We start from the raw sequence: 22027 nt of genomic DNA on the forward strand, positions 1-22027 counted from the left end.
AGGTAGTTTAAAAAATGCTGAAGGTCAACATTATCGAGCCCTTGTCGAGTCCATGGTCCTCCTCTATTGTACTGGCAACAACCCCAATCATTCTTGGAGGTTTTGCTCAGACTTCAAGAATGTTAACGCCATCTCTGCCTTCGATGCCTATCCCATGCCACGCATCGATGAGTTAATAGATAAACATGGAAATGCCACATTCCTGTCAATGCTAGATTTAACCAAGGGATATTCCTGATAAGGAAAAGGCAGCTTTCTCAAAACCAGTGGGACTATTCCAATTCAAAGTGCTCCCTTTTTGACTGCATGCAGCCAAAGCCACTTTGCAACGACTTATGGACAAGATACTACAGCACTATTCTGATTTCTGTGGGCCTATATAATAATAATAATAATAATAATAATAATAATAATAATAATAATAATGTAGTCCTTTATAGTAAAACTTAGGTTGACCATCTTTTCCATCTGTCTACTATTATGAGAACGCGCAGAGAGGCCAGCTTAACTGATAATCCATCCAAATGTAAGCTGGCTCAATCGGCCATGACATATCTAGGCTTCTTTGTAGGGAATGGCAGTGTCCAGCCCCAGCAAGAAAAATTGAAATCTGTCCTATATGCCCCCACAACCAAGACCAAGAGAGACCTCAGGTCATTCCTATGATTGATTGGTTATTACCATATGTGTATCCTGAAATGTCCAGATAGAACAGCCAGATTAACAGACAAGATAAGAAATGCTGAATCCCGGAATATTCATTGGAATGATGAGGACGATGCATTTTACTACAACCTAAAACAAACATTGTGTCAGAACCCAATCATAAAAGTAGTAGACTTTTCCAAAAAATGTGTGTTGCAAACTTATGCCTCTCTCACAGGGTTTGGAGCAGTTTTCTTGCAAGTATGTGATGGATTAGACATCCAATTCACTAGTCGTAAACTCTACCATGTGAGACGAATGGGAGGATAGCTCAGCTGCAACGTGCTTGCCTTGGAAGCAAGACGACATGGAGCAACACAGGTTTGATCCCTAGGTGCAGGCTTAGAAACCTCTTGGTATTAGGCCCGTTATAAATAACCTATAATATCATTCCATAACTACTATGTATTGGAATTGGAGGCCCTTACCATCAAATGGGCAATTGCCCATCTAGGGAGGAATTTCACACTTGTCACTGACCACTCACCTTCAGTATGCATAAGTCAATGAAAGGACTCTAACCCTCGAATCATGCTATTGTTCCTGGTATCGTATGGTAATGTTTATTTGTAAAGCACCTATACATAAGGCAAGACCTGCAACCCTACTGTTTTACTGTGGACCACCGAAAATGTAAAGAATAGGGGAACATCAATGTCCTTTCTCGGTTTCCCTGTGAAACAGATGTAGCTACATTGCATAGGGGAAGGGTATGTGAGAAACCAAAGAGTGGCTCACCCACTAGTCCCCAGGGATCGCTCACCCCTCAGGTGGCCAAGGCACAGCCATTGCCTTTGGATCCAGACTGGGGATGGACCAGTGCTGGAAGATCACCTGGGTGAGGGGTCTTCGAGGAGTAGGGGTGAGGCAGCGATGGTGAGACGTGGTATTCCCCCCTTTTTTGTACATCCAATCCATCCTATTTTGTAGGATTTGTTGTTCCAACTGCCCCCCTTTCTGAACAAACACTAGGCGGAGGAAGAGGATGACTGAGAGTAATAAGACTAACTCTTATACATCGTACTGGACATGTCCCGCTAATTGGCACAGGCAAAGTCAGGCACTTGACTTGAAGTGCATACACCTGATTCCAATTAGCTCTCTTCACACAGGTAAAAGGCGGAACCTACAGACACACTCTGAGCAAGGTGGAACACAAGTACGAGAAGAATATCTGGGGTGAAGGAGATCCTACTGGAGCAGAGCAATGGGCCAAGGGACGAGAGCAGGGGGCCAAAAACCCCAAGAGTTCCCTACAGGAGGTTGTTGCCTCCACAAGGCCACGAAAGTCACGTGGAGAAGGCCAGACCAAAATATTGTAGACTGCATTGTGTTTCCAGGACGCCAGCGACCCTCCTGGGTGAATAACAGGGTTGGGGAGGCGAGGCCAAGCCAGTGGTACTAATCTTGACTCATGAATTGGAAATTGGAAAAGCAAGATAGAACTGCACACAGCCAGTGAGTTGGAAAGCATTCTGTGAGACCGGTGTGTGCTAAGAAAGACCGATGTTTGCAACAATATATTGCAAGCGAAGGCTGCACACGTGTGGATGAAACGTGACGAAAGGCAGACATGCGAATGAATGTTAAAACCAGAACAGCTGTGGAATCAGTGATACTGAGTAACAGAGTGGTCCGGTGAAAGGGTATAGCCCATTCGCGAAGGTCTCTGTGAAAGGTGTATTGTGTGAGGCAGTAAAGGTAAATGAACTGTAAAAGCGAAAGTAACTAAACTTAACCATGAGAGAATGGTAGAAGAAAAGCTGATAATGAATTCTGAGTCAAAGTGGTCCAGCAGGGGTCTGAAAAGGAATCCCTGCACATTCAAAAGTCTTCAACATCCGGAAAGCAGTCTGAGTCCGACTGAGGGAGTCCCAAAGTTTAAAAGGCTTGGGGAAGGGAGCACTGGGAATTGCTGTTAAACTGTGAAATGTCTGTGCCCGGGCAGATTGGGACCAACGTTGACCTGTGCAAGGTCTCAGCCTGGCAGATAGGGACCAGTGTTGAACTGTGCATGGTCTGAGCCCGGCAGAGGGGGACTAATGGTGAACACTGCAAGGTCTGAGCCTAGCAGAGGGGGACCGGTGTGAACTTTATGTTTTGTTATTCGGAGAAGACTGGAACAAGAGCCTTTAATATGGAAGGCCAGGCAGGCCTGAATCCATGCTCTGAACTGTTTCAGGGTTAAAGCCAAAGCCTGAGTGTGCCGTCTTCTCTATAGAGACTACCTTATTCCGTGCTGTCTAAACGTGGGGAGAAGAGCTGATAGTAATCAGGTGTATGCACTTGAAGTAAAGTGCCTGACTGTGTCTGACCTGATTAGCGGGACATGTTCATTACAATATATAAGAGTTAGTCTTGTTACTCTCAGTTGCCTTATTCCTCGGCCTAATGTTTGTGCAGAAAGGGGGGGTTGGGATCCCACAAAATAGCAGGGGTTGGAAGTACACAAAAGGGGGGAATACTGCATCTCACCATCGGCTGCCTCACCCCCAATCCCCAAAGACCCCTCACCCAGCTGATCCTCCTGCACTGGTCCACCCCCGGGGTCTGGATCCAAAGGCGATGGCCATGCCCTGGCCAACTGAGAGGGATGTACCCGGGGGCTAGCGGGTGAGACACCCTCTGGTTTCTCACAGAAGCGACATTGAGAGATAGGTGGGTAAATACCCAGGATCCTTATGTGATATAGGAAGAAGGGACCGTTTTTGAATTGGGATATATGTGACTGTCAGCAGATTTGTGGACTTTGCATGGGGTTTTGCTGCCTGCTGTGTAGCTGTTTTGTGCCAGTACATAGTGCATGGCTGGGTCTTGGCAGATTGAACTTTGTAACTGGGCCAAGATTTAATAATCCTCAGACTTTTACCAAGTCCTGGGTTCTGATTTCCGAATTTGAAAGAGATCTAAGGGCTTATCAGAAAGCATTTGCAAGGTTCTGGTGCATCAAGTGAGAAAGCTGGGCCGGCTGTGCTGTCGCAGCAAAAAGCCATCTGGCCAAATCTCGCTAGGGGCTTTGAAGGCTATGAGTGGATGTCATCTGGGTAGCTGGCAATTTTCCAGGATTCCAAGCTGCGGTGTCCTGAAGAGTCCTGAGCTGGGAGGTAGGAGTACCTGCCCAGGGGAGCCTGAACTGCAGGTAGGCCTGAAGGGCAGGATGTTTGTTATTCACAAGTCAGTGGGGGTCATTACGAGTATGGCGGTAGGGGCTTAACAGCACTGTTAAGGATGGCGGTGCCATTAAGCCCCTACCGACATATTCCGAGGTCCCTTAGCAGGTCCCAGCAGGAACGGCTGCTCTGACCAGCCGTTCTTTGTGGGACCCGTTAAGGGACCTTGAGCTAATAACAGGCCTGCAATTTGCGGGCCCGATATTAGCACATTCCCCATTCCCATTGAGGCCTATGGGGTCTCAAATGGGAATGGGTAATGGTTTACTGAATGGGGACTTACCAGGTCCGCATAGGTCGGAATGTCCCGGTAAGTCCCCGTTCAATGACACCAGACCCGGGTTTGGAGGCAGCCATAGCACTAATAGCGCCATGGCTGCCTCCAAACTCGTAATGACCCCCAGTGTTTACAGGCTCAAAGGAAACTGGATTTCTTGCAAGGGGTGATTTGGTTATGTCAGTCTGACCTTAAAGGCAATCTCCTTCTTGTTCATAGTATCCGAAGAACACAGAAGCTTCCTGGATCAAAATTGATCATGGGAATAATTATGTCATGCAAGAGATTGCGTTATTTCTAACATCAGCCTAACCTGACATTTGGCTAAAAGGACAAGGGGAGGATAGTCAATGGGGCTGGTTCCTAAAGTGCAACTGCTTTTATAATTAACTGAAGTGCATGCAAAGGTGATTCCCAATTTCATCCGTAATCTACTAATAGTATACAAGGGAGAAGTGTTAAGGTTTGTTAATCTATGGTACATGTATTATCAGAATCATACTAAATAGCTTTAGAAGCCAAAGAAAACTGTCCGTGTGAAATTGCATGTTCTGTTTTTGTTAATAACAAAATACACAGTTGAATGGCATGTTTCTTTTTCTCTTTTGCTAAATGTGAGATAGTATTTTGCATATGTGCCCATGTGCAATAAATGTGCCTAAAGTGTTGGCTGTTTTGTTTGATGAAACATAATATAACAAGAAGAAACCCCAACGGCAAAGAGTGTTGTGGTTATCATTGCTTCTGAATTTTGTTTTGGTTTCTGAAAAAGGATGTGAGAGTGTTTTCCTTCTGTGTTTTCCTTCTGCCTACCATGATACTAAGCTTTTCAGATGCTCTACCTGGTAACAGTCCTTGCTGATAACTTGCCAAGGAGCCTGTGATAAAAGCATAGTGACAGAGAGGCAGCAATACATATTTTCCTACACAATCCACCCTGTTTGGGTCTTAATTTTTCTTCACAAGGGTACCAGTTTTGGGTTGTCCTCCTCTACCTTAAGGCTCACTTAGCAGCTGTCATATCCTTTAGCACAACAGTGGTATCCATTGATCCTGTGGGGGACCTGGCAGCTCTGCTCCTTTGGGGATTGGCATCTCCCCGCCTGTGGTTTATTACCCTTTCTCTACATGAGACCTTCCCCTGTCCAGAGGGTCCTTCCTGGACCAAACCTTGAGCCCTTGGATGAGCTTCCCCTCAGTCCTAAAAGTGTCTGTGTGTAATGGCTATTGTATCAGCCTGTTGGGAGTTGGGGCCACTGGTTGCCTGTGAACATTAAAAGGGATTGGACCCAGAGGTGCTAATCCTGTGTCCCCTTCTCCTAATTTGGTCCAATGTAATTGCTTATTATCATCTCCATGAGAATCTTGTACGTCACACCTTTGCAACTTTTTTGGCGATGTTGTTACTTCAATGGCACACCCTCTGAATGTGTGGAGGGCTGTGGTGTTGTACCTGGCCAAGGCAGGGGGTTGTTTGTCACCTTTTGCCTGGAACCTGTGGGTTGGAAACTGTCCAAGGCTTCTTTGAAAAGATGGATGGAAACAGTCACTATCATGGCAAATGAAGCATCTGTGCTTCCCCCTTCAGAGGCGGTGCACTGACCCACATCCCCCCCCTCAAATAATTCCAGTAAATTGTATTATTTAGTCTTGCCTCTCAGCTCCCCAGGAAAGTCACATTCTTTGCAGTACTGCTGTGTTTAAAACTAGACCCTTTTCCCTCTTTTTAGGATAGTTGAATCTGAGTTTTCTGCATTATTAATGTGTTTAAAACTAGGCCATTTACCCTTATTTTATGAAGGTTGAATCTGGTTGTTCTACTTTACGGCTGTATTTAAAACTAGAAACTGTACTATGGGAGATGCCAGGGGCTTTTATAGCACTCAGGTACCCCCTAGTCTATAAACCTTCACACAATCTTGAAACCAGAGTGGACTGAAAACAGAGAAGGTATTGTGGTCTAGTTTCTCTTATTAAAGCAGTTATACAATTTTCAATTATTACACTTGTATTAAATGTTGTAATAATTGAATAAATTCTTTAATAAGAGAAATTAGACCACAATACCTTCTCTGTTTTCAAGTCACTCAGGTTTCAAGGTTTTGTGAGTGTTTAAAACTATGCCTTTTTCCCTCTTTTTATGAAAGTTGTATCTGTTTTTTTTTTTTTGCTTTACAGCTGTATTTAAAACTAGGGTTTTGTTGCATTACTGCTGTGTTTTGACCTAGGCCTTTTCCCCCTTTTTAAGAAAGTTGAATGTATGTGTTCCACATTACTGCTGTGTTTAAAACTAGGCCCTTTCCCCTCTTTTTATGAAAGTTGAATCTGGTGTTCTGGATTACTACTGTATTTAAAACTGTGACTTTTTCTCTCTTTTTAGGACAGTTGAATCTGGTTCTGCTATGCGGTAACTGTTGTACTGTTAACTGTGTCTCATTGGGCTCTTCCCAGTCCCTAGGTGCTACCCCGCTGTGAGTACCTTGTACTGTTGAGTGTACCTGTCTGCTCCTTCTGTGTGTTCCCTACTGTGTGTTACACCCCTGCCCAACTGTCCTGTGAGGTGGTGGGCTGTGTGTCCCTGCTCTCTCTGTCACTCCCCCCTCCTCCTACTTCCCCTTGCACCCTCTATGATGCTTTCTTTTTACACCATCTTCTCTAACTGCTACTCTATCTCCTATCTTATCCCTCTCACTAAGTATGGAGGAATACGTTCAAGATGGACATCCTGGTCTCCAACCCAGGCCTCCCTAGTGTTGATACCTACATAAGTGCTTCCCCCAGACAGACTTTCAACAAAATCCTCTTTGTCTTTCCCTCTTCAGACCTATGGACCCCTCATATGGTCTCTGTTCTCTCTTCTTTCTGCTCATCTCCCATTAATGATGGCACTCAGTCTGGAGTCCTCTTAACCTTCTTTCACTCCTCCAAGACCATCATTAATGTCTATCTGAATGGCACCTTCTTGGTGCAGGGCCCTCAGCCCAATCTCCTCCCTTTTTGTTTGTCGTCATCCACGTCTTATCAAATTCCTTCCTTCTACTATTCATGTTGGCACATCTCAGGCTCCTCCGCCACCACCTCCTCTTCTGCAGCCTCCCTGGCACCCTCATCCTCCTCTCTGGTTACTATGCTACCTCCGTCTACCAACTCTGCCCACTGTCGAGCCCCTCTACCATCTCTGCAGGGCATACCTCTAGCATGCACCCCACCACGGAAGTCTTTCAAATGTGGCAACCTGCTCCACGTTGCTAATCTCACCCCTCGCTCCGCTGTCAAACACTCCTCTGCTATCTGCCACCTCCTCAAATCATTTGACATGAATTCTCTCACTGAGGCATGGTTCACAGCCAGCTCTGTCAAATGTTTTGACACGCTCCTCCCTGATGGCTACAAGATCCTCTCTGAAATGTAGGTGAATTAGCTCTGATCTTTCCAGAGTGGGTCCCTGCTTCTGTGATTCCAACACAGGCCTCTTAATCCTTTGAATGTCTGGTCTTCAGGCTCTCTATGTCTCCTGGCCTCTCTCTGACTGTGGCCACCATCTATAGATCACCTGGCCAAATTGCCCTCTTCCTCTCAGAGTTGGCTGGCCTCTCCACTTCTCTCCTTACCTCTACCTCTCAACTTCTCCTCCTTGAAGATCTCAACATCCACCTGGATGCTTCTAATCCCTCCTCTGGGCTCTTCCATAACCTATGTGACTCTCTCTCTCTCTCTCTCTCTCTCTCGCTCTCTCTCTCTCTCTCCATTCTACCCTCTGGTCCGACGCTAGCTGTCAGACACACCTTGGATGTTCTCATTTGCTCAGACATCCCCCCATCTAAAACTCCCCCCACTCCTCTCTCTTGGACTGACCACTTTCTGCTTTCCTCTCACTTGATACTTTCTATCCCTCAAGCAAAGCCCACCCCAGCAGTGCCACCTACATTCTTGGTCATTCGACCAATGTTGACTTCAGCCTTCCTTATTTCCTCATCCCACTTGACCTTTCCTCTGCTTTTGACACAGTCAATCACGCCATCTTGATGAATCGACTGCGAGAACCTGGGCATTATGGATCAGGCCCTGGAATGATTGACCTCCTTCCACCTGGACCGACTCTCCCAGGTCCAACTCGGGCCCTTTGTCCCCACCACCTCTCTAGCTACATGCATTGTTCCCCAGGGCTCTACTCTATCACCCTCTTCAATGTCTACTTGGCCCCTTTGGCCCACCTATTCTATACCTTCTCCTCTAAATGTCAGTGTTATGCGGATGACACTCAGCTCTCCATTAGGCTCCCCTCAGCCTCCATTCATCTCTCGCTCATTCCTGACTGTCTAGCCTTGATTCAGGATTGGTGCACCTCCAACAATCTCTGCCTTAATGCCAGTAAGATGGAGATCATACCTGCTTTCCCTCTCTCACCATGTGAGGCAAAAAGCCTTGATGTCATTTTTTTCTTCCTTTTATCAATTTCCCCAGAGGCTCACTGTCTCCAGAGCCCTGGTTCTCTCTAGGATGGACTACTGCAATAGCCTCTTTCTCAATCTGCCTGCCTCTAATCTCCGCCCCTTGCAACTAATCTAGAACAGGACTGTGAAATGTATGCTTTGCCTCAAGTCCAGGGACCATATCTCTTTAGCCCTAAAATCCATCCACTTGGTCCCGCTGGCTGCAAGGATCAAGTTGAAGACCCTCTGCATGATTCAAAAGGCTTTCTGGGGCCGGTGACTGCACTACATCCAACTCTCTCTTCCAAAAGCCACCTACAACACACTGAGGGTCAGATGCTCCACCAGGCAGACAATGAGTGGTATATCTCTCTCCTCTGCAAGTGCCTCTCTCTGGAACAGCCTTCTTTCACATATCAAAATTCAGCCAGATCACCTAATGTCCCGGAAACAGCTCAAGACTTTCCTTTTCTCTCTGTTTCCTTTTCTCCCTCCCTTGCTGACCTACCTGTCTGCTGTGACGGCTGATTGCTTGGTTATCGTCGGAGTGTCACTGGCTACCAGGCACCTCCATGATCAGTCTCCCCTGCACTGCTTCCGGTCCTACCATGTTGTTTGGTGGCTGTAACTGTAACCCCTACAGTCCACGGCCTCTTTGTACTTTCCCAGATCTGTGCTGCCCTGGCTGCGCCTACTCAGAGCAATGCTGCCCTGTTTGCACTCCCCCTTCCCTCTCCCTAGCACTGGCCATGTACTTTCTCAAAGATATGCTACCCGATTGCACTCCCCCTCTTCCCTTCCCCCTACACTTGCACGGTCTGAATGACACAAGACCTATAAAGATCATTTGTCTTGTCCCCCCCTCTGTCCTCCCTCTCTTGTCTAGTCCCATCTAGAAACACTTGTGTAAAAATGAATTATCATATTATATCATAGGACCACCTGTGCTATGTTGGCCTCCTGGAGTTCTCTTGGGGCATATTTTTAGAGGTGTGACGTTACATTCTGTGGGACATTCCTCTCTCATTATAAGCTGCATGTTGGTCTTCCTCCACAATTCTCTGAGTCTGCTGTGCTGCCTTATATCATTGTCTAATGGAGCACATGAAATGTTTGTTTTTTGGTCTTGCATTGCAGATGAGTGCATGCATTATTTGCTGTGCAATTCAACCCTGTTGTTGTGGTGAATACACTTACATGATAAGGACTGGGAAGAGAAAGATGTAATCAGGGCATACAATGGTCATTCCCATTATGTGCAAAGCTACTCCTCCTCATCACTCCACTCACAGCATGAAGTATACAAACCATCAAAATATTGGACTTGCACATACTTGCACAGCAAAGGATTTACACAACCACACTGCACAATGGAACCACTGCCTATCCCCTGGTGAGTTACACACAATAACCACAAGAGAGAGAGTGAAGGGTGGAGGACATCTGTCATAACAGCAGACCTACAGGAGTGGGTCAAAAAGCCATGCACAATAGATAGACATATGCACATTGTATTTACTAGGCTTATATTGGCCAGCCTACAGCCCCTAGCTTTGAAAATTCAACACACAGACACTCCCAAAGAATCACAGAAGCCACATGCAAAGGTTGGAGATGAATCAACCCTAGCCAAACTCCCAGAGTCCTGACATACAGCTGTGCTGGTCACAAAAAGACATCAACACTATTCCCAGAGCATCATGACCGGGAAGAGCCTTCCATAAATGTATCCATAAAAAAAAAACAGCTGTATTTTAAGTGTGGGACTGCCAACTGTTGGAGGAGAAAAAACGAAGAGCAGAGTGACAACAGAGCACCAGAGCAGGTACTCCCACAAAAAAACATGAAAGTAGGCTGACCCACCCTATGGTGCATGAACAGTGAACCATGCTTACTGGGGTAGAACGAGACACATACACAAACTGGCCATATTGAACACTGTAAACTCAGTCACAGGTGCCTCAAAAATAACCAACAAGTAATTTAGAGCACCAAAAATGCATTGCATAGAGCAGTATCTCAGTGTACGCTGAACAAGCAGACATAGAAGCGGCCAGAAAACAGGTGCCAAAGTGGCCATATTCAGAGCCCCAACCACAACTTGCAATATGCATCCTTAATAGAACCTACTTGCTACTGCAGAACCTGAAAGATTTGAGGTGGTACTTTACGGCACACATAGGCTGATTCTTAAAACTGGGCCCTTCAAAGACATGTAAATGACACAGGAATCGGCCCGCCAACATCTCCAGTGGGAGAATGACCTTACCCTCACAAGTAACATAATAGTGTTGTTGGACTGACAGGGAGAACCCTCTCAACCATCTTCCAAAATAGCAAACATGACACACTGCCTTGAAGCAAGACCTCGGCACATGCCTTCTGCAGTCGGAAGGTAGGACAGTGTCTTGCATACGGTTTGTCTGTACTTCTTTCATCTGCTTCTCACTGATAGTGAGGTCCTGTTTCCACCCTCATGGTCATCTGTTGTTTTCCTGCACATGTGGAGTTTGTGCCTGGCTGCTGACTGGCTGCTGACCATTCCATTGGATAGGTGCACTTTCTATGCATTACTGCACCTCCAGGGGAATTATTGAACCTGAAACATCGAAAAATGGAAAGAAAAGAGAAGCAAAAGAAAAAAATGAATTTGCATAAAATTGTTGGAAAGTACTGTTTTATTTGGCATTTTCATCATGCTGCTATTTTTTGAGATTTTTAATACCTGGAGCTGCCTTGCTATTTTGAAAGCACAAGTTTTTCCCACTATTGCCTGCTTATTTGACTGTTTTTTGGCCCTTCCAAGATGGCCAATGTGGTTTTCTTTGTTGTGTAGGCAGGCTGTGTTGAACCACCTCTCCCTGTGCTGCTCTCCCATTGGTTGCTGAGTGTTTTCTTCCATCCAATCAGGGACCGGAAGGCTTTAGCCAGCCCTCTCAGCAAAGGCCCCTGCCTGCTCCCTGTCTGCTTCCAGAACGCTAATTGTGGACCTCCCTGCACTTTAACCACAATGATGCTGCCACCTCACTCCTCTAAGAAATCCGGACTGACTTGACTTTTCCTCCTCCAGAACTATGGGTTAGTTCGCTCCTTATGGACTCACTCCTACCGCCTTTGATTATCACTGTTCTTTCTGCTTGTTACTCCCATGCTGTCATCCTGATGCTCAGTGCTTCCTAAAACCCTTTGCTAACATCTGATTCCAAGATTGAAAAGTCCAGTCAAATCTTGCTGTTTTTGCTTTGTGCTAAAAAGTCAAATATTGCTGTTTTTGCTTTGTTCTAAAAAGTCAAATCTTGCTGTTTTTGCATTGTGCAAAAAAGTAAAATATTGCTGCCCATTGTGAAATTCTATGGATTTTGCTTGTATACTGATGCTTCTCTGTAACTTGCCAGCCCAGTGACCTCACCACTCTCTTTTGTCCCTCACCTACCTGCCATAGCCCCCCCCAGTATCTCCATCCTCTCCTCGCTTCCACCCCCATGGCGCTTTCTGTTTCTCCTATCTTTTCCAACTGCTTCTCCATTGACTATCCTTCCCTTCTCACTAAGTATGGTAGGAAGAAGTTCAAAAAGGATATCTTGGCCTCTAAACCTGGCCTTCCTATTGCCGGCACCTACTCCAATGCTTCCTCCAGACAGACCCTCACCAACATCCTCTTTGTCGTTCCTTCACCAGATCTATGGGCTCCTCATATGGTCTCTGTGCTCTGCCCTATCTCCTCCTCTCCCATTAATGGTGGCACTCTCTGGGAAGTTCTCATGGCTTGCTTCGACTCCTCTAAAGTCATCATTAATGTCTACCTAAATGGCACTGTCATTTTCCAAGGCCCTCAGGCCAATCTCCTGCTCTTTGATAGGTGCTTCCTTTGCCTCATCGATTTCCTCTCATCTCCTGCTGCCCCCTCCCCTCCCCCTTGCTACCTTGCCCTCTCTCTCTTCCTCCTCCTCTGCCCCTCCTAGGGCTCTTTCTCCTCCGCAGGGTGTACCTCTGATCTGTACCCCTCCCCGGAAGGTATTTAAGGCTGGCTTCCTTCTTCATATTTCTACTCTCAACTCTCACTCTGCTGTCAAACACTCCTCTGATATCTGCCACCTCCTTGAAGAACTAGACCTTGATGTCCTTGGTCTTACTGAGACATGGTTCACGGCCAGCTCTGTCCTGAGCTTTGACACTCAACTTCCTGATGGGTGCAATATCCTCTCAGCACCGAGATCCTCCCGGTCCGGTGGGGGGGTAGCGCTGATCTTTCCTGAGTGGATTCCTGCCTCTATCATTCCCACTCAGACATACTCCTCTTTTAAATGCCTTGTCTGTAGGCTTTCTCTCTCGCCTACCCATTCTCTTACTGTGGCTACCATCTACTGGCCTCCTGGTAAAATCACACCTCATTTCTCTCTGTGTGGGCAGACCTCTCCTCCTCCATCGTGGCCTCTACCACTCAACTCCTCCTCCTCGGTGACCTCAATATACATTTGGACTCTCATTGTTACTCCTCTGTACTCTTCTTTGACCTCTGCAACTCCCTCTCCCTGTCCATCCTCCTCTTTGGCCCGACTTACTCTGCAAGGCACACAATCGATGTCTTGATCTCCTCTGACCTCCTCCTCTCCATCCCTCTGACCACTTTTCTCTCCTGGAATGATCACTCCCTCCTCTCATCTCCCCCTCTCTTCCCCCCAAGCCAAGCCTACCCCAACACTGCCATCTACCTTCTCGGACATCCAGCTCATGAAACGTGTGTCAGCTGAGACTTTTGCCACCACTTTCTCTCCCCCTCCACCTTTGGCTGTCTCACATCCTGACACAGCCCTGTCTCTGCTCTACTCTTCAATTTCTGATACACTTGATGCTCTTGTCCCTGTCATGACGATCCATTTGAAGTCCAAAGCCAATTGCAATTCCTGGTATGACTCTGTCCTAGCTACATTTAAACGTATGTGTAGGGTGGCTGAGAGGAAATGTAGGACTTCCTGTTCATCCTCTGACAAACTGGCCTATCGCCTGCTACAAAGGCAATACCGACTCTCTGTCCTCACCAAGAAGAGAGTCCACATTCAAGCTCATGTCTCTGCAGAATCTAACAACTCGGACAAACTCTTTAAAATCTGCAAGGAGCTGTCCAACCGTGCTGCAGTCTCTACCCCCCCTGTTACCTCCCAGGCTCTTTGCAATGCCCTTGGCTCTCACTTCATTTAAAAAACCCAGGACATCCTGTTCACCCTCTCCACCCACACCCCTCCTCTCCCCTCCCTATCTGTGCTTTCTAACACTCCTTTAGCCACCCCCCTACCATCCTTCTCGTCCTCTCCTCTTTTCTCCCCTGACAAGGTCACTAGACAAGTCTGATTTATGAAAGCCTCATCAAAACAGGTTAATCCTTGATCCTCTAAAACCATCAAGGACCACATTGACACCCTCGCTCCAGCCCTTGCTGATTTTTGCAACCACTATTTTGACTCAGGATCCTTCCCCTCCCATCTGAAGCACTCCCTTGTGCATCCTCTTCTCAAGAAGCCTGCAGCTTATCCTTCTAGTCCAGCTAACTATCACCCAATTCCCATTATTCCCTTTCTGGGAAAACTCCTGGAAAAGTTGGCCATATCTCAGCTTAACCTTCATTCCAATTCTGTTGGCTGTCTCCATGACAACCAGTCTGGTTTCAGAGCTGCCAGAAGCATGCAAACTGCTCTCCTGAACATCCATGTAGATCTGCTCTCCAACCATATCCTCTTTCCGCATCCTCCTCGATCTCTCTTCTGCCTTCGACACAGTCAACCATACTATCCTGCTCAACCGTCTCTGTGAAAACCTGGGTATCACTGATCAGGCTCTGGTCTGGCTGACCTCTTTCCTCTCAGATCGACCCTCCCAGGTCCAACTTGGGTGATTCTTTTCATCTATCTTCCTCTCTACCTGTGGTGTTCCCAAGGGATCTAACCTCTCGCCCTGGATTTTCAACCAATACCTTGCAACTCTCTCCCACTGCATATCCACTTGCTGCTCAAATTTCCAGTGCTACGCTGATGACACGCAACTCATTTTTAGGCTGCCCTCTGCCACCTCCTCCCCCTCTCTGATCTCCGATTGCCTATCTGCCATTCAAGATTGGAGTGCTGCCAATGATCTTTCTCTGAATGCCAGCAAGACTGAGATCCTCCTCATCGGCTCACCTTCACCATCCTTTCCCCTCACTCTGTGGCCGGCCTCCCTTGGCCCCCCTCCTACCCCCACCTGTGAGGCTAAGAACCTCGGGGTCATCTTTGACTCCACCCTTTCCTTATGTGCCCACAGCTGTGAGGTCTCTAAAAAGTCAAATTTCCTACTGCACCTCCTCAGAGGTACTCTGCCTTTCCTCTCCTTCCCCCAGAAGCTCGTGGTATCCCAAGCTTTGGTTCTCTCTAGGTTGGACGATTGTTACAGCCTCTTTCTAAATCTACCTGCCTCTACTCTCCACCATCTGCAACTAATCCAGAGCAGGATTGCGAGACTTGTCCTTGGCCTCAAGCCCTGGGATCATATCTGTCCAGCTCTGAAATCTCTCCATTGACTCCCAGTGGATGCAAGGAGTAAATTCAAAATCTTCTGCATTGTCCACAAGGCTTTCTGGGGTACTGGGTCCAAAATACCTTCAGCTATCTCTACGCAAATACCTCCCCTCTCAAGCTCTTCGCTCCTCTACCTCCAACTCCCTCAGAGTCAGTCGTTTTTCAGAGAAACAAGCTGGGGGTAGATCTCTGTCTTCGGCTGGGGCCTCCCTCTGGATAAGCTTCCCTGCCACTCTAAAAATTGAGGAGAACCATCTCCGGTTCCGGAAGCACCTCAAGACTTTCCTCTTTTCTTCTGCCTTCGCTCCCCCTCGCCCCTTCTGATCTGTTCTCTCTTGGCACTGTGCACCTGGCCACCCTCTGTCCTCCGGGCCCAGGTACCAGCTCACCCTGCCACCCTCCCGCACTACCTCGAGGCCACCCCTTGAACTGGTGTCTGTATCTGTACCCATACAGCTCCCCCCTTTTTCTTCCTGCACTTATCAGACCTACCCTGTCTGCTGCCTTAAACCTAGCACTTGCAAATTGCTGGCTGCACTACCTCTGTTTATTTATTTATTATGTATATGTTCCTCCTCTGCTTTGCACTTTCCACTTCTCCCCCTTCATGCACTTTTCCCCTCCCCCTCTCCCATGCACTTGCGCGTTCTCAATGTCACTGGGCCTAGTAAGATTGCTGTTTTGTTCTCCCCTTTTCCCCTCCCTTGCCTTTTCGCGCTCTGAAACACTTGTGTACGAGCGCGATAGAAATAGAATATCAATATCGATATCAATATCTCCTAGAGGGGCCTGAAGATGTCCGGAGGGTGAGAGGGTCAGATTTCATAAAAAGTAGAAACCAGTAACTGTGTGTATCAGAATATGAATGCAGTTCATGTTTTTGGAGTGGGCTTCCAAAAGTAACAGCAGGTCTTTTTTCTAAAGTCGTTTTTAGAACATGGTCCCCCATTAAGCTCTTCTGCTGTTGACCTTTGTTGGCCACTCCCAGTGCCCTGTCCTTCTGCAGCCATAGAGATAATCAAATTCAGCCTCCCACAAGCTTGTCCACCCCTGGTGTTCAGGCCAGCTAGAAGTCTAGGGATGCCCCATACTCACCAAGTTTGGGCTTGACTCCTCCTCCTCTTGAAGTGCAAGAGCCGTTGGACAGAGAGGGAGGGCACAAAGCTATATGCATGCTTATACAAAGCCCTACAGTGCGATGAACACTTTTGGAGAACACACCACCAAACAATTGACCTCTTCAGGGTTCACTGTTGTGTAGCAGAGAAAGCAACACTGGATGGAAGTTCTTGGGATTGTCCAGTTGATGTGTACCCCAAGTCTATAATGGGTAAGTGACCAAACCTTTTCCATCAACAAGATCTTTGGATCACGTGTACTGTTGCAAGTTCGAGTGCCTCCATACAATTAGTACAGTGATAAGCAAGAGAAATGGGGATACAGTGGGCCTCATTACGACCCAGGCGGTAAGTTACCGCCTCGGTCGTACCCTTACCACCATGGTGTAAACTACGTTTACACCATGGTGGATGGCGGATTTACCGCCCCATTCCAAGGTGAGTGGGGCGGTAAATCCCCATTTCCCATTTTACCCTTCCCCATTCCCATTTTTGCCCCATAGGGCATAATGGGAGTGGGGAAGGCGCTAATTACGCCACCGTAAATTACGGTGGCGTAATTAGCACCATGGTCCCCTAGCGCCATGGATTTTAACGCCTGCAAAAAGCAGGCGTTAAAATCACCATGGCGCTAAGGGAACTTGTAATCAGGCGTTAAGGGTCGGCACCGTTTACAGCGCCGTTAACCCCTTAACGCCTGACTCGTAATGAGGCCCAGTATCTTTGTAGCTCCCCAGCCCCAGTCAAAGATAGTCTGTGGAGTCTCATGCAAGTGGTACCTTAAAACATCATATACACCAGAAAGAGGCACTGATAAGTGTGACTCGCCACAATATGCAGCAGCATTATGTGAATGACTATTGCATCACAAACAGGCCATACATGAGTATCCATAGCACTAGTGCATGTGCAGCACCTGGCTGTGAGACAACCTAGCTTACACAGAAATATGTAGTCAGACCACCTCTGTTGAGACACATGTGTGCTGACTGGATCCTCAAGGAGGAAAGCTAGAATGGAAAATGATGGCACTACTCAATGTGCCATAAGGGGTACACTCTTGTCTACTTCACAATTGGAGGCACTTCACAAGTGTCAGTGGTGAGGTGAATGAGCCATCACTGAGGGAGTGTGGATTATTGCCAGCTAAGGGGAAACTGCTGCAGGTGGAAGGCCCACGAGAATGATGCAGATAGAATGGGCAACATGGACGTCCACAACACTGAGGCTCCATCAACCCCCAGCGCAAGGCTGGAAGCTGTGGCTGGGGAGAATCCACTTTGCTTATAGGCCATTGTCATCAGCGCTGAGGAGCCGTCCTCAGCAGATGAAGGGCACTCTGATGTGGAGGACATCTTCAGGGACATGATATATGGGCTGAACTCACTAGCCAGGATCAGTTTGAGTTTCTCCAGTTCCTCTCAGTGGCGAGTCATGGGAGGTGAGCCAGAACCCATTAAACTTGTCTGGTGGGAGCACTGCTGCAGTGCCTTCACATTGTTAGCACCTTTGACTTCTCCTATGTTTGAGTGCAAAGTGCTGAGTGAGGCAATTACTTCTTGTGTGGGCTGGCCGACACCGGCTGTTGGGTTCATGAGACAGGTCAGGCATTTCTCTTCATTGCTGGGTAGACCACTCTCAAGTGGGGGGGGGGCATTTTTCTGCAGGCACTTGGAGTAGGATGATGAGTTACTGCTTACAAGTGGCAGATAGACTGAAGTCCTACAACATGTATCCAGGGATATCCACCAGACCTTATGGAGGATATGCAGATTATGAGACAGGAGAGGCCACAGCACAAGCTTAAATTGAGGCAGGGTATTTGGCATGAGATGTTGTCATCAAGGGTTTTCCTTCAAGAAGAGATGTCACCATTGAGGCTATTACTTCATGACAAGATGTTGGCATCAAGAGAGACCCTCTGGAAAGAGATGTTGGCCTTGAGGCAAAGAATTAGCTTACAGCTGTTGGCTTCAAGACATCCCTTGCACCAGGAAATGGTTGCCGCTGGGATCTTGATGCATGCCCCATTGTCAAGAGTTGTAGTGACTACAACATCGGGATCAACCCAACCCTCAGGAAACACCAAAAGGCATCTGGATGCCATACCTACACATATTTCCCTCTGTTGAACACCAACCTTCCTAGTATTAGTGGGAAGGTGGGGTATTTGGTGGAACTGGTGACAGGTTGACAAAACCCCTGGTAAAGATTAAGGTACAGTCTTCCATTGGTAATCATTAGATATCCAAGACAACTATGCGCATATAGATTATGTTTACAAAAGAAACCTGATTTAATGTGTCATTACAAGAGAGTGATGCAGGTATATCATTTGTGGAGGTGAACATCCATGAGAAAATGATTGTGTAACTGTGGACAGCCGACACATGTTTCGACTTTGATACATTTCTTTATCAAGGCTGTAACAACTTTACATCAAAAAGCAGTGGTAACACATTGTCAATCAACCGAAAAGTGAGTCCCAGAGAAGAGATTGAAAGTCCCTGTGGTACATAATAAATAAGCTGACATACGTCATAATCACCAAGAAAGCTAATAAATGAACATGTGTTCAAAAGTACAATTGTTAGGTGCGTAATGGTTTGGCATCAGGTACAAGGGGAGATAAGAAAAAAAGAAAAATGAAGGGTAAATCAATTACATGTTGGTTTCAATGAATCCCTTTTTGACATTGTTTAGACTAAGTAACCACCATGACAATCCACCTAGGGTTAAAACCCGCTCAGTCAATTCTAAAAGCCCATTAATGAGGAATAGGAGGATCCCAAGTGTATACGAAGTTGGGCATAAATAACCCCTTGATGCTCAAGTAAGACTGACAACATCCATGCTGGGCTGTGGAAATAAGGCCACCGAATAAGCAAGGTGCTAATGCGGCTGTAAGCAATTCGCAGAAAATTGAATGTGCAGTAGCCAAATGCAGAATGCCATATTACACGGCTGGGGCACTAGGTGAGAAAAGTAGGGTGTGAGTACTTGAGTAATACATGTTCAAAAAACTTCTATTACATGGGCAGAAAGTTCAAACAAGAAATGAACTAGCCGGAAAAGCAATGTAAATCCACATAGAGGCAATGGATATCAATAGATGCCCAGGTGGGTCTGATAAATAGACAGGGATAGAACAAAGTGCAATGATATGATCAATTGTAGACAAATAAACCAGGAAGAGGTGGGGGAAGGGAACGAAACAATCAATTATTCAAATAAAGGCCACTTACCTAAGCAATAGTAATGGTCTCTGGGCAAATGCCAAATTGTGGCATGTGAACTTGTTACATGCAAACTTCAATGTAGAGTGTGTAAGGATGCGTACACTGGAACACGGATAATAAGGAAGTTCAGCAGATGTGCTTCCAATGAGAGCAGATTGTAAGAGTCCCCATGTAGGAGCTACCTGCACGAATGCTATACCTGCATCACTCGTTTGTAATGACACATTAAATCATGTATCTTTTGTAAACAACATCTCTACGTGCACAGTGTCTTAGGTATCTACTGATTACCTACAATTTTGGTGGGCCCTCAGCGTGCAGGTCCCTTACCCTGACATATGCCGCGGGAGGAAGTCTTCAAATACATTTAACTACAGCAGACCCAGCACAGGAGATTTCTTAGTTCATAGCCCTGTCTTGCAGTCTTACAAGGCCTTACCCTGTCCTGCATTAACATAGGTGTGACATCAAGTTAAAGATAATGGACAGATCTGGCACTCATAGTGATGTGGATATATAAGTTATCTGGCATCATTTTGGGTATGCATACATTGTGAAGTTTGATCATGCTTCCCCAACTGTTTAGTTGCAGTGTGCCTTCTCCTGAAGTATATATGTGTTTCTGGGGTTGCTTCAAGGGGGTGTTATAGTAGGTGATTTGGTGCCTGCAATGTTGTGTTCACTTCTGTGATGTTATGATTTCATTGCACCTCTTGCCATATGCAATGGCATGTACGCAGGGCAGGATGCACGAGACTTCTGCACACCATATTCTGAGAAGCCATGAATTTGAATATGTGGGTTAGGCACTATCCAGATGGCTGTGACATGTAGTGACGTGTAGTGTGGTGTCCTTTGCAGTCAAAGTGAGGATAGAGAAGAGGTAATGTGTACATGTCAGTAGATTGAAAAGATGTCTCAACTGTAAGGATCTCTGCTGTTAGATGTGGTATTCGGGTACAGTAGATGCTATGACCTCACTTACAATTGAGCAGTTATCTTTCCATGCTGTTCCTGCACACGATTATTGTGTATTATCAACACTGCACCAACAGCATGGCATATGAGCATCTTTTGACAGTAGTGTCAGTGGTATTGTATGGCTCCCTTCTACCATTATTGTTCGTCTTGAGGTACTTGTCTCTGTGAGAAAAAGTGGGGAGGGAATTACTGGAACAGTGGGAAAGCCATTTGCAATAGCTGAGTTGCTGATTTTTTTAAAATTATAATTGTTTATTTGTAAAGCACTTATACAAACGTGAAGTGCTTTAAAGCGCTTCAAGGCTGGAAGGGAACAAGGGGATATCGTCATTCTTAGGCCGAATGATCTAACAGCAATAACTACTAGCATACTAGGCTTGTGCCTTTCAACCAGTATAAGTGTGTGACAAAGAGTGGGGGAGAAGTGGAGGGGGAGGGAGAAGAACATACAAGAGAAAAGGTTGGTCATCAATGTACCTATGCATGCAGGCACATCAAAGGGAAGGGGAGATGGAGGAAGACAGGTCAGGTAAATATGCTAAGCCTAGCAGATTCAAGGTTGTGCAAGTGAGCAGACAGAAGTGCGAGGGAGGGGGAGAGGGACAAGTGTGCCTGGTCCAGCAGGAGCCAGTGTTAAGTGCAAAGAGGGTGCCACTTTAATGGAGCATTTTCTGAGTGCTTTAATGCAGGCAGAGTGCGGAGGGCCGGAGGCAAGTGCAGGACTGGTGGGGGAACCTGGGACCTAGAGGCTCTGGAGGTGCACCAGGTGACCAGTCAGCTGACTGAACAGGCTGGGGATGAGATCAAAGGAGGGAACGAGGAGAGCAGAGAAAGGAGGTTAGTAAGGGAGAGGGAGAGAGAACGAGGAAGAGAAGAGGAAAGTCTTGAGGAGTTTCCTGAACTTAAGGAAGTCTGGCTCAAGTCGGAGATGAAGGGAGGCAGGTAGGCTGTTCCAGAGGGAAGCACCTGCAGAGGATATGGATCTTCCCTGAAATCGCTGTTTGGAAAAGCGGCTCACCCGCAGAGAGTTGGAGGAGGCCGAGCAGAGGGTGCTGGATGGAGAGTATTTAGGAAGAGAGCATTGAAGATAGAGCGAGCCCCAGCCCCAGAAAGCCTTGTGGACAAATCAGAGGGACTTGAACTTAATCCTTACAGCCACGGGGAGCCAGTGGAGGGATTTCAGCACTGATGAGATCCAGTCCCAGGGTTTGAGGCCAAGGATAAATCTTGTGGTTCTGTTCTGGATAAGTTGAAGAGGCCGAAGAGTAGAGGTTGGAAGATTGAGAAAGAGAATGTTGCAATTGTCCTGTCTGGAGAGAACCAGGGCTCTAGAGACAGTGAGCCTCTGGGGGAAGGTGAGGAAAGGTAGAATACTTCTGAGGAGGTGCAGCTGCTAGTGGAACTTTTTTGACATGTCCATGATGTGAGAAGAGAAGGAGAGAGTAGAGTCGAAGATGACCCCCAGCTTTTTCCCGCACTGGTGGGTGAGGGTGCAGGACCAAGGGTCATCAACCAGAGTGAAAGTGGGAAAACAGGAGCAGGGGTCCCTATGTGGA

Source organism: Ambystoma mexicanum, chromosome 7q (assembly GCF_040938575.1).
Source record: "Ambystoma mexicanum isolate Mex_15411 chromosome 7q, UKY_AmexF1_1, whole genome shotgun sequence".
Taxonomy (NCBI): Eukaryota; Metazoa; Chordata; class Amphibia; order Caudata; family Ambystomatidae; genus Ambystoma; species Ambystoma mexicanum.